At 32.5% G+C, this 13,758-nt stretch overlaps 1 protein-coding gene across 6 annotated transcripts in view; it reads left to right on the plus strand.

The window, feature by feature from the left end:
* Positions 1 to 13,758, plus strand: part of LOC117578239 (neuronal acetylcholine receptor subunit alpha-7) — a 217,152-nt gene that overhangs the window by 6,486 nt on the left and 196,908 nt on the right. Inside the window, exons 1-2 of one of the 6 annotated variants that reach the window (XM_052008696.1) lie at positions 1,533 to 2,075; positions 2,223 to 2,489. The exons of 1 other annotated variant lie outside the window; for it this stretch is intronic. The gene's annotated coding sequence lies outside the window, so the exon portion shown is untranslated. Of the gene's footprint in view, positions 1 to 1,532; positions 2,076 to 2,106; positions 2,490 to 13,758 lie in introns of those variants that run through there. 4 more of the 6 variants (XM_052008698.1, XM_052008697.1, XM_052008700.1 and 1 more) reach the window with 4 other exon arrangements.

The raw sequence follows: 13,758 nt of genomic DNA on the forward strand, positions 1-13,758 counted from the left end.
TTATATTCTTGCATCTTGTTCAAAATTTCGAAATGTTTCTCAAACTGTTAAGAGTTATTGTTCATATTACACATTATTAAAAAAATAATTTGTATTTTCAAATGTTTTCATCACAATCGCAAGAAAAGTGTTTTAATTAAATTAAATTTTTAATTATGCATTTGGTGTAAAAAAGTTGCAAGTTTTTTAAGCTATCATTTTCTGTGTTGTTTTAATAATTACTACTCAGGCTACATCGAAACAACTCTTTTTTCAGTTATTATTTTTAAAATTTAATTTAAGTAAATTTTCAATTAATTGTAGAATAAAGTAGAATAAGATTACATCGAAAACGAGAGCTCTTATTTTCAGTTATTATTTTCATTTAATTGAATAAGAGTAATAATATAAATTATTATATTTGCTTAAAAGTTACAAGTTACTTAGTGTTATGAAAGTATAGAAAATATTGTAAGCTTCATCATAATAAAAATAAATCATAATACACCATAATAATTATATTTTTTAATAAGTTTATAAGTTAAATTCCAATTAATTAAATAAAAGTAAAAAAAAAGTTACGAGTTAATTAGAGTTGTAATAAGATGGATGATATAGAAGAATTATAGTCGTACTTTATTATATACCATAACCATTATATATTATACTAAGTATATAAGTAAGTATATAAGCTAATATTCAATTAATTAAATACAATAAAGAAAAAGATATGAGTTACTTAGAGTTATAATAAGATAGACCATATAGAAGAATTAAAGTAGTACTTTATTATATTTAAAATCATACTTGAAAATCGTGTCACATATCAGTTAAATATAGTTTTTGTTTGCACTTCCAGGGTATAGACGAGTGCAGAGGCAAAGAAAGAGGGAGAAGAGAACGGTGGCGGGGACGGGGACGGGGACGAGGAGAAGGTTGAGGACGAGCGCCTCCAGTGAAGCGTTTAGCTGCTCCACAGGAGTGGCACGTGGTTGCCGCAGCATGAAATGATTGAAGAAGCAGCAGCAGCAGCAAAACGAGTGAAGCAAAGAAGAATGGCAAAAGGCGAACACAACGAAAAGGCGGCGAAAGTAATGTGACGATGGCGACTCGTAGCATTGCGTTTTTATTTGTTTACATTGGTTAACATTCCGGCAAATGTTAGCTAACAGCGGCAGTTAACAGCGCTGTTAGCCATAGCAAAGCGCTGCGTTTTTTTTTCACTCCAGCATCCTTTGACGCCAAACTACACGTGGTTGCCAGCTTCGGGTTCGGGTGTCGCGGCTTCGGCTTCGGCTTCGCAGCTTCGGCTTCTTGTGTTCGCAGTTTCGGGTTCTGCTTCTGGCTTTGGCTTTGGCTCTGTTCAGCATGTTGATGCTGGTCGGAGTCAGTCCAAGCAGTGCAGCCAAGCGAGTCGCGTCTCCGTCTCCGTTTCCCATACATACACTCTCACACACACACACACACGCACACACACTCGCATACTTATTATATTGTCCGTGGTCGTGGTCGACGTCGTCGTCGTCGTCGTCGTCGTCGTCGCTGCTGCTGTCGCTGTCGCTGTCGTCGTCGCCTGCCACGTTGCTTTGCGTTGCGTTGCGTTGCGTTGTGTCGAACTCGTGTCGTCGTCGCCGCTCAGTCGAGGTCGTGGTCTCGCATGAAGCGGTCGACAAAGTCGCATCCTCCATATTTCTCTCTCAGTCTTAGTCTCAGTCTCAGTCAGCTATAGTCGAACGAAACAAACAAATAAATGAACACACACGTTCTTCTCGTTTCTCGTTTTGGCAATCGCATCTTCAACACTCGACGACGTCCGGTTTGTTGTTTTTTGTTTTGTTACCTCTTCAGTCAGTGCCACGTGCCACGACGTTCTGTTATTGTCTCTGTTGAGTCTGTTGAATCCGCGCAAAGGCTAAATAATAATAATAATACAAATCTATAAAATAAATAATTAAATCGCATCGCGTTTAGGCCGCGGCAAGCTCCAAAGATCGCAATCGCCGCATCGATTGTTCGTTTTGCATTTTTTTTTTGGGTGCATTTCACATCAACAACAACAACCACAACAACAACAACCATTTTTTTTCGGTGCAATCGTAAGTGAATAAACAAAAATAACATTTTTTCTAACAACAATTTCCCGCAATTTTTTTTTTAGTACTCAGTTGATTTTTCGTTTTGTTTTACGATTATTGTCAAGTTTCGAGAGCAACAACAAAAGCGCAATTTATCCTCCCATTCAGTTTTCGAATTAATTGAAGCTCCTCTCTCCACGATGAGCCTAATGACTTTCCGAAAGTATTTAAAAGACTCCTCATCTTCGTCCTTCTCCTCCTGCAAACTCTAGTCAAGTCCAAGTCTCCGCCTTCCATTAAGAATTGTGCTTAATTTCATTTTGTGGACCAAACAAAACTTTTGTGCAAGCCACAATTAAAAATAAACAAAAACAAAAAACACAAAATAAAACACGCAAGCATCGAGTTAACTGGAATTGTCTCTAAAAATATATGGTGCGTATTTTCCCACAATTATATACCCACAATTTAGGCAAATTCTAACTAATTTGCCCTAAAGCAAACACACAAAAATTAGAGACAAATTAAACTAATTTCCACAGCAAACAACGAAAAGTTTGAGAATGCTTTTAATTTTTTTTTTGCTCTGCCTGGGCTTTCAAATTGGCAATATCTTTGTTGTTGGCTGGTTAAATGGGTTCTTGATTCCCTGAGTTCCTCATCACTCAGATTCTGAATGAAAATTAATGAAATTAATCTCAACACAGAGTCGAAGGTCCAGTATTCTCTTTAGTGCATAATTAAAATTGGCATAATAAAAATACAATTAAATGTGGTATTTAATACTACATTTGGTATAACAAAATATAAATAAATTTAGTATTTAATACTATATTTGGTATTTTAGTATTTTATACTAGATTTGATATAACAAAAATACTCGTATTTTATATTTATTTAATACTACATTTGATGAAATAAAATAATCAAAATAATAATTCAATTTAGTATTTAATACTAGCTTTGATATAATAATAATTTTGTACTTAATAATTTTGTGATTGATCAGTTTTATTTTAAAGTATTAACGAAACTCTTTGAAACCCCAAAAGCTGTGCTATAAATATTTTAAATGAATTTCGTTTCAAACTCTAAAAACTGTGCTACAAAAATATATCTGAAAATATTGTTTTCAAGTGTTAATGATACTTTTAGAAACTCTAAAAACTGTGCTCCAAAATTTTTTGAAAATGTTGCGCTCAACAATAAATTTAGTTCTTTCTGCCTGAATAAGTTCTGCATATTGTGTTGTGATCTCATTCAATCAGTTAATAAAACTTGACATCAAAAAAAAGTTTGTGACACGTGGTCGAAAGATTCTTAAAATATGTTCTTAAGATCTAATTTTATTTAGGTTCCAATAACTGTGAGAAAAGTGAAATATAATATATATAAAAAGTTGAAAGAGTTTTCTAAATAGAAATGGCATAAAATGCTAAAGGGGAGACTTTTTAAATACGAAATTTAAAGAAATAATAAAGTAATAAACCAAAGTTTAAAGAGTTTTCGGCATCGAAATTAAATAAAATACTTTTGAAATTTGAAATCTGCATTTTTTTTTTTATTAATAATTGACTATGTTTTTGTGATTTTTGAGCTTTAGCCTGAATGAGTTTTAGCATAGTTTTATAACTATTTAATATATTTATTTTACTCTGCGCCTCAGCGAAAGCAAAGACCAATAAAAAAATGAAAAAATATAGAAAATAATCTGCACGCTAGCCAAAAACAAACAAGTAAGAAAGCTACTTAATGAAATACTTAAAATATACCGAATTAATCAACTACAAAAATACTAATTATACAGCAAAAGTTATGTTTGGTATATCAATGATAGTGCATTATTAACTTTAAAATATACCGAATTAATTAATACCGCAAAAATACTAAAAAATTTACCAAAGGTTATATTTGGTATATACCACAAGTACATAAGTATCACTAGTACTACCAAAATACAAAAAATGTACCAAATGTAACGATATACTTAAAATATACCGAATTGAAAACCTACAAAAATCCTAATTATACAGCAAAAGTTATGTTTGGTAAATCAGTGATAGTGCATTATTAACTTTAAAATATACCGAATTAATTAATATCGCAAAAATACTAAAAATATACCAAAAGTTATATTTGGTATATCAGTGATAGTGCATTATTAATTTTAAAATATACGGAAACAATTTATATCGCAAAAATACTAAAAATATACCAAAAGTTATATTTGGTATATACCATAAATACAAAAAATGTAATATTTGGTATATTTATGAAGTACTGCATTGAAAATATTCCAGATAGCCATGGCTACATCGTCAAGATCTAGAATATATATGTATATACTTAATAGGGTCGCAGATGTCTTCTACATTTGCTGCAGGCACAAAATTATAATACCCTTCTACCCTATCGATACCGGGTATAAAATCGCAATTGTTTGTCAGAGCAAGGCGAACTGAATGCTGTTGTGTTGTGTGATGAGAAAGAGATAGAAAGTAGTCGAAAGATATGTGCCAACTTCTATTTGGCATTCAAAATGCAATTACGAAAATTTGTGCGAAGGGCGCAAAATACTAAAAAAAAAAACAGAAAAGAAATACAAACACAAAAAAAAAGACAAAAACGAAATTTCAAGAAATGAGAGACAAGAGGAAAAGGAAAAGCAAGAGCAAGAAGGAAAAATAATGCTTCATGCTCGTAATTTCATTCGTTGAATGCTTTTTAATTGCATCTATTCATATTTGATACTCGATCCCTCTCTCTCTCTCTCTATCTTGCCTCCTTCTCGCATTTCGTTCACGTTTTCGCATCAGGTGCAGCTGAGAGAAAGAGGAGGTAGTAGGCGTGGCAGTTTGGGGGGCACTGTGGAAATTTCATGTCAACACATTTTCATTAACGCTTCAATTTCATATGATACAATTTTAATGGGCTCTAATTGTTGCTTCATTCGCATTCGCATTTGCATTCGCGTTTCTCGCTTCAGAGCGAAACACAAGCTTTATGGTATATTTATGTATTTGCAGTATTAAATTATGACTGTTCTGTCGGTCAGTTTTGTCGTCTCCCTGGCTAATGGATGCGATTAGGCATTTTAACAACTTATTTTATTAGTGTAATTGAACTCTTTTAAATCGCAACAATATACCAAGTATTGTTCTTGGTATATTTAAATATTTTTGTGGCATATTATTTGGTATATTTTAAGAATAATACTGTTTTTGATTATTTTATGTTTATTTATTTGTATTATTGTTTTTATTCAAAATAGGTAGCGGGTATCTCAAAGTTGAGCATACTCGACTGTAACTTTATTATTTATTATACATGACAATTTGGTATATTTTGCACTCCTTGGTATATTTTGAATGTATCAAGTATAACAATGCAATTTCAAATTCACAAAAACATATTAAAATATAATAATGAAATATTATATTAATATAATATAATAATAATAAAGAATTTAAGTTGTGTATTGTTGCTTCAAATGACAAAATTAATAACTAATCAACATAAATTAAAATACTAAAATAATTGATAATATTAATTAATTAATTGAATTGTTTTTCATCTATAATTCAAGGTTTGTGAGTTTCTTCTCAACCTCCAATTAATTGAACAATTTGCACAATTTCATCATTCTTAAATGATTTTCTATGAATAACAAAAATGAAAACATGAATAACAAAAACACGCTTTTAACAAGCGAATCATAATTGCATTTTTTAAATATTAAATGAAATTGATGTAGCAATAATAAATCAGAACAATAACAACAATTTCCTCTATTAACAAACTCGATGTGAACGATTTCTGGGCTTATAAAAGAAATTTGTACCTACAAATTTACGAATCTTGTTGCTAATTTAAAATTTATTTAAAATTAATTTCATAGTAAAAGCTATAATGTTCGCTTGTATTCGATTCTATTCGAACAATTTCTACCTGACAATGTGGTATATTTTGCACTCTATTTTGAATGTCAATATACCAAATATAGCCCTTGGTATATTTCAATATTTTTGTGCTATATTAGTTCGGTGTGTTTTTTGAATAATACTGATTTTATTTTTAATTTTTTTGTGTTTTTATTATTATTTTTATTCAAAATAGTTAGCGGGTATCTCAAAGTTACTTATTATACCTAGCATTTTGCAGTCTAAGGCATATTTTGAATGTATCAAGTATCGCAACAATATACCAAATATTGCTCTTGGTATATTTAAATATTTTTGTGGCATATTATTTGGTATATTTTAAGAATAATACTGTTTTTGATTAGTTTATCGGTAGCGGATATCTCAAAGTCGAGCATACTCGATTTTAACTTTATCAATTATTATACATGACATTTCGGTATATTTTGCACTCTTTGGTATATTTTGAATGTATCAAGTATCACACCAATATACCGAATTTCGTCTTTGGTATATGTTTTAGTATTTTTGTGGTACGTTTATTTGGTATAATTTATGAATAATACCGTACTGTTTTGCTCTTATTCATATTCATAATCTCACTTGATTTGGTGTTTTTATAATCGGATTTGTGTCTCTTAAAAGTACGCAATATTTTTCATATTTATAAGAAATGATTTTTCAAATCAATATGCAAGATTTGCATTCCTCGACTTTACACTTTTCAGTAGAAAATGTTGAATTTGGAATATTTAGTATTTTCCAGAGTAGTTTCCATTCAAAGTGTTGGTCTATTTATTAAATTTATGCCAAATATTAATAGTTTGGAATGTATGCAAAATGGAAAATAATCGAGTGACTTTCAATTGGCAAATATTTAAAGAGTGTGTGCTTTGGGGCAAAGGAAACCAGCAAAAGCAGGAAAAGCAGGAAAAGCGTGCAGCGTGCAACAGTGGGAAATGGGAAATGGGAAATATACATATTTCGGAGGCATTTTCACGTATTTTTTAATTTATGTAATGTATGCGAAAGCGTCGCTTGATGATACTCGAGTGAAATTCGTTTAAAGCACACACACACTCACACACACACACAGCCAGACGACAATTAAGCGAAAAACAAAAATGGAAAACAACAACAACAAAGCGAGAGAGAGAGAGGGGGGAAGGCAAACAAAAGCAGAAAGCAGAAAGCAAGAGCAACAATGTATCGAGAGTCCTCTTTTGGGCAGAGGCAGAGTTGGAATCACAAATGAAATTAATTTATGAAAATACGTCTCTCGCTTTCACCTCTCGCTTTTCCCCTTCCTCCCCTTCATCCATTTCCCCTTTCCTCCTCTCTTCACACTCACTGCGGCGGCATTTTGCCCGCATTCGTTAACAAGTATTTGCTTTTTACAGCGCTCTCACCTCCTCGCTTACCTCACTCGAAAGGGGGGTGGTAAAGGGGGGGGGCGTGGCATGGTATCTATGGACCCGCAGAGATACATTCGACTTGTACATCATGTTGTACTTGCCACTTACGTGTATTTGTTAGTTGGCTGCTTGACTGCTGCCAAAGCCGAAGGCTTAGCTTTGTCTCTGTCTCTATCTCTCTCTCTCTGTTGTTGTTGCTGTTTAGATTGTTGCTGCTGCTGTTTGACTACAATTTACGTCATTCGGCCGCAAACATCTGCAGCGCTCTTCCGCTTAGTTTCTGCTTCAGCCTTCATCTCTGCCTCCGTCTCTGCTTCAGCCTCTGCTAGCTTCATCCGCTTCACACTCTTTGCACCGAAAACAATTTGCCCTTCAGTCGTCCACCTGCTATCCTCCCCTCACCACTCTCCCCTCTCCACCGCCCCCGCACAGTGCGCACTAACGCCTGTACATACATAATTAAGGCGTGTTATCCTTGTTGACTTTGTTATTAATCCACTCCAAGCAAATTGTTGTTGTTGTTGTTCTTCAGCCGCGTTCAGTTCTTGTTCTTGTTGTTGTTATTGTTGCTTTTGTATTGGCATGTGTTTGGTTCTCTTGCGTGTTGTTGTTGTTCTCGTTCTTCTTGTTGTTCTTGCCGTTAGTCAGTCTCCGTTGTTGTTGTTTTTACTGTTGCTGTTGCTGCTTTGGCACTTTATTTCTACTTGTTGTTGTTGTTGCTGCTGCTTTTTTTTTTTTTGTCTTCACTTTGTTGTGCAATTCTTCAGCATTGACTTGACTCCTTGGCACTCTCATATGTGCTTCCCTTCTCCCTCTCTCCATCGCTTCCTCGCTCTCGCGCTCTCTCTCTCTCTCTCTCGCTTCTGCTTTGTATCTTTTTTTTTTGGATACCCTTCTCCGCTGATTCACGCCTACTCCTCGCACGCACTTTTCTGTAGTGTTTGTTGTGTAGAAAGAAGGTTTCAAATTTTATTATGCGGAAAAAGGTTAATAAATGGAATTTTCAAGTTGTTAAATTGTTTATTTAGGATGGCCTCACACATATTACGCATACAGTCACACACACACACATGCATGCACGCACTCACACACACGCACACGCACGCACACACACACACACACACACACACACACACTTGCATTGAGCGAGTGCTTCGCTTACAGAATTCCGTTTCCGCACTTTTATATTTTGACTCCTCTCCGTTCACACACTTCACTCCCTCTTCCTCTTCTTTCTCTCTCTCACTCTCTCTCTTTTGGTCTGTGCATTTTTATGTTTTGCTACGCATTTTCGCCAATTCTCGCTGCTGCTGACTTTTACTCTGAATATCTCAACAATTGTATGTGTGTGTGTGTGTGTTTGTGTGTGTGTGCGTATGTTAAAATATTTTTTGTGTTTCACTACGCAAACAGGAAGGAAGCTGCTGGCATATTTTGACACGTTGACATTTTACGGGTATTATTGTGATACACTTTCCACTTTCCACTTTCCACTTTCCAGTCGAATGCCAAACGAGTTTGCTGCACTTCTCCAAGCATTTTGTACAACAATTCGCTTTAATTATTAACTACTCTTATACCCGTTACTCACCATAGGTTCGAAGGGTATTTTAATTTTGTGCCTGCAGGAAATTTATGTAGCAGACGGAAGCATATATCTCCTTTCCTTTAAAGTGCATATATATTCTCAATCTGCCATGTCCGTCATTCTTAAAATATATACCACATTATTATACAAAAAAAAAAATACTAAAATATACTATATTTGATAATTACTATCACAAACAAAATCATAAGCACCTTATGTGATATATTTTGAATGAATAGTTGAATATTTCAGTATATATTTGATGGTATAAAAATATACCAAATATATCATATATCAGTATTTTAATAGTATACAAATACACCATAAAGTACATATGGTATATGGTAATGTGTTAGTATATCATTATACCACACATAAATTTCGGTATATTTTCAGTATCTTTGAACTATATTAATTCGGTATATTTTAAGAACAATAATATATAAATATACCAAATATATCATATTTCACAATTTTTAAAGTATTATTATAGTATTTTGAATGTGTTAGTATATTGATATATCAATTATGGCCTTCAGTATATTTTCAGTATTTATGCACTATATTAATTTGGTATATTTTAAGAACAATAATATATAAATATACCAAATATAGTACATTTCAGTATTTTTTAGTATAAAAATATACCACAATGTACATATGGTATATTTTTAATGTGTTAGTATATAGATATATCATATATAGTCTTGAGTATATTTTCACTATTTTTGCACTATATTAATTTGGTATATTTTATGAATAATATCGACTTGCTTTGCTTATATTGCAAATGGATATTGCGGGTATCTCATAGTCGAGCACACTCGCGTGTAGTTTTCTCACTTCTTATGACTGCAAATGCACTTTTATGCACTGCAATAAATATTTATATACACTCCATATATTATTGCTGTGTTGACAAATAATTTACCGCTCGCTCTCCAATTGCTTTGGGCAAGCTTTTAATGCCTTTGCAATTGGTAAATGTGAGCTTAAGCCATTTGAAATTATTATAAGCAATTTAAAAGAATATTTTTGTAGATAAAATAATACGAACATGGCTTCAGATAGATTTATACAAATATATTTACAAATGATTAACACGATTAAAAGTGTGAGCACCAAAGAGAATATTCTCTGCCTAGTTCACAACTTGTTCAATGAATAAAGTTAAATAATTCAATTAGATGAATTTTAAATGGTAAATTCATAAATATCAAAACTGAATCAATAAAAAGGCAAAACAAATAATCCAAACAAAAGTTGAAGATTAAAAATATAAACAATTTAATTAAAATATTTAAGCACTTGTTTGCTTATTTGCAATCTATCTGCAGATAATAAGACAATTTAAATAAAGAAAATAACCAAAAAAAATTATATATAAATAGAAATTTTGCGCAAAATTTCAACAACTCTTTTCTATACCAAAAAAAGCATAACTTGAGCTTAGATTAGTTTAGATGAATTAAAAAAAAATTAAATTTGAACGAAAATTGGTATATAAAAATACCACATTAAATATGCACAATCTAGCTTGAAGTCTTCTTTCCACATTAATAACTTGCATTATCAAATACAACTTTGAAATATTTTTTTTTTAAAGCAATTGAAGAATTGCTTTATTTGTTGTTATCAAACTATCTTTAAATGCCAACGAATTGTTATGCTAAATAAAGCAAAGTAATTTGAGTGCCACAAATTGCTCATAAAAGTCGACATTCCCTCGCTCTAGTGAAGGGCATCAAAGGAGTGATAAAACATTATCGCTGATATGATTTCCTCTGCTGCTTGTGTGTCTTTGTGGCTGCTGCAAGCAATGTTTAAGTGGCAGCAGCCACAATGCCATATGTGAGTTGAGTCGAGCAACGATATTAAGTATACGACAAGTGGTGCAGCAACATACAACGAAAACGAAAAAAAAAAAAGAAAAGGCGTGCAGTCTAGCGTGCTTTATGCCGATTTTCTTAACCCCCCAACGAGGCGAATAACGAAACGGAAAAGAAAAGTAAGAGCCAGAAAAAAAAGTTGAAAGCAATAACGGCACTTTTTCGGTACTTCGCCTTACGCACAACGCTTACGTTACGCTTTTGGCTTTCGTTTTCAGCCTTCAGCTTCAGAGTTCAGCTTTCAGTTTTGCAGTTTTGCCCGAGCTTAATTTGAGGCAGTCACTTGGTTTTTAATAAATGCTTCGTTTTTATGCTCGAGCAGCACGGAGAAAAACAGAAGAGGGGGAGAAAGTGGAGTGGAAATTAGAGTAGAAGAGCAAAGGTCAAAGTCGAAGTGGAAGTAGAAGTCAGAGACTGAGTCAGAGTCGAAGGAGTTGCGTACTCGTAAATTGCTCTGTGTGTAGGTAGAAATAAGTGTCGAGACCGAAGACCGAAGAAAAAGACAGCAAGCGGTAACCGTAGACATCGAGTTGGTAATTGCAATAAGAGTGCGAATAATGAAAACGAGTGCAAAAGAAATTGAAATTGCAGTAAGTGCATTATTCAGAATAACAACGAGTGACGAGGAGCAACAACAGAGCTATAAAATTATACCTGCATTTAATAGGTAGAAAGAGTAGAAGACTCTTTGATAAATAAATAATCAACAGATGTAGCAGAGTGAATATGGCAAAAGGAATATTCAAAAAACATATCGAGTAAAATGTGAAGATTAAAAATACTAAAATAAACAAAATAGGAGTGATAACTATTTAATGCTCAATAATCAGTTAGACGGCAGCAATATAAATAATATATAAAGAAGTCAATTATTTCATTTCTGCTATTATGTTCTTGTTGGATATGCATCATTCACTTTCAAAATATGTATATTTTAAACAAATATTTTAATCTTTCAAATAAGATTTACTAATAAATTAAATACATTTATTTCTCACTTACCTTGCATTATTACTTAAAACAGTTGAAGTCCAAAAAACGAGAAATTGATCTGCAAGTAAATTGAAATGAATAAGTATATAATTGTAAAATAAGTAAGAAAGCTACAGTCAAGTGTGCTCGACTATGAGATACCCACTACATAGTTAGAATAAAAGCAAATGCAGTATGTATATAAATATACATAGTACATTCTTCAGTATATTTTAGTATTTTTGTGGTATTTTGTTTTATGAATAATACTGTACATTCATAAGTTATACCAAATTAATATACCACAAAAATACTAAAAATATACCAAAGTCTATATTCAGTATATTTATATAGTACAACGTTGAAAATATACCACCGAGAGCAAAATACTAAAAATAGACTTAAAGTTATATTTGATATATTAGTATAATACAACTACATTTAAAATATACCATTGAGTAAAATACTAAAAATATACCAAAGGCATCTGTTGGTATATTGTTATAGAACTACATTACAAATATGCCATGAAGTGAAAAATACTAAAAAATATACCAACGGCTATATTTGGTATATTAAAATATTACTACATTTAAAATATACCATAAAAAACAAAATATACAAAATTGTCAGCCAAATCAATTAAGAACCGATTGCAGTAGTCATTTTTACCACTTACCCTTCTACCTAATAATTAAGTAATAAGAAAATGACAAAAACATAAATATTCAGTTAAGTAACATGACACATAATTAAACACGGGCCAGCAAATTGAAGTATTATAAATACAACTCAAATTGAAATCCCTTGAAGCAACGATGGGAGTGTCAATAATATTAACAGCAAGAAAAGAAATAAGAATAGGAGTTGAATTATGAAACTAATGAAGCTCAACATAAAAGTAGGAGAAATGTCCAACAAAAGGGAATAGAAGGAAAAACTATGAGTGCAGGTAATAACAGCAGCTGCAGCGAGGGAAACGAAGTGCATTAATAGGATTAATAATTGCTAGAGTGAAGGAGAACGAGATGCGAGAGGAGAGATGAGAGAGAGAGAGAGAAAGGAACAGTTGAATGGTATGGTAGGGCAGCATATTTGTGAAAAGAGAATTTTATAATTACGAGAAGTAAGCTGAAAGAGTGCAAGAATAGTTTTACTAGAAAGAGAGGGAAAGCACAACAAGGGACTGGACTTTGGCGACTCTTTGCACAGCACATGTTGTTGTGTTGTGTTGTGAATGAAGCATTAGAAGAGCTTCCCTCAGCACTTACATAGCTGACATAGAAGCAAAGTTCTCTCGGCTGTTCCACTTGTGAAACGTCGTGAATTATATTTAAGACGAAACGAAAAATAATTGTGGAATGGCTTTTCGATTTGGTAATTATGACACGTTATGGTCTTTTTTGTTTGTTTTTCAATTTGCGGCAAAATTGCGCGATACCCAATGCAAATGCACGCCATACGGCATACTAGACGTATACGTAATGTGTCGGATATGCATCTGGGAGACCTACAATGAGTTTCGATAGTTTGACACACGTCTTTTATAAATTTTTTTATATAAATTTTGTTTAAAATTGATTTCATCATTTTAATTTTCGACTTTCAAGACTAAGAGTCTTATTATAACCAAGACTAAGGGTCGTATACGTAATAGAATTAATACATATTTTATGTTGAATTGATGAATACATGTACTCTGCTAATTTTACTTGATATTAATTATACAAATTTTGTTTAAAATTGACAACCTAATTTCAATTTCCGACTTCTTCTGATAACCGTGACTAAGTGTCGTATACGTAATACAGTTAACAAATATTTTATTTAGAATTGAAAGATAAATAAATTTACTCTTCTAAGTCTGCTTCGTATACTTGATATGATTAAATCAATATACCAAATATAGCATTCGGTATA

This window comes from Drosophila albomicans, chromosome X (genome assembly GCF_009650485.2).
Source record: "Drosophila albomicans strain 15112-1751.03 chromosome X, ASM965048v2, whole genome shotgun sequence".
NCBI lineage: Eukaryota > Metazoa > Arthropoda > Insecta > Diptera > Drosophilidae > Drosophila > Drosophila albomicans.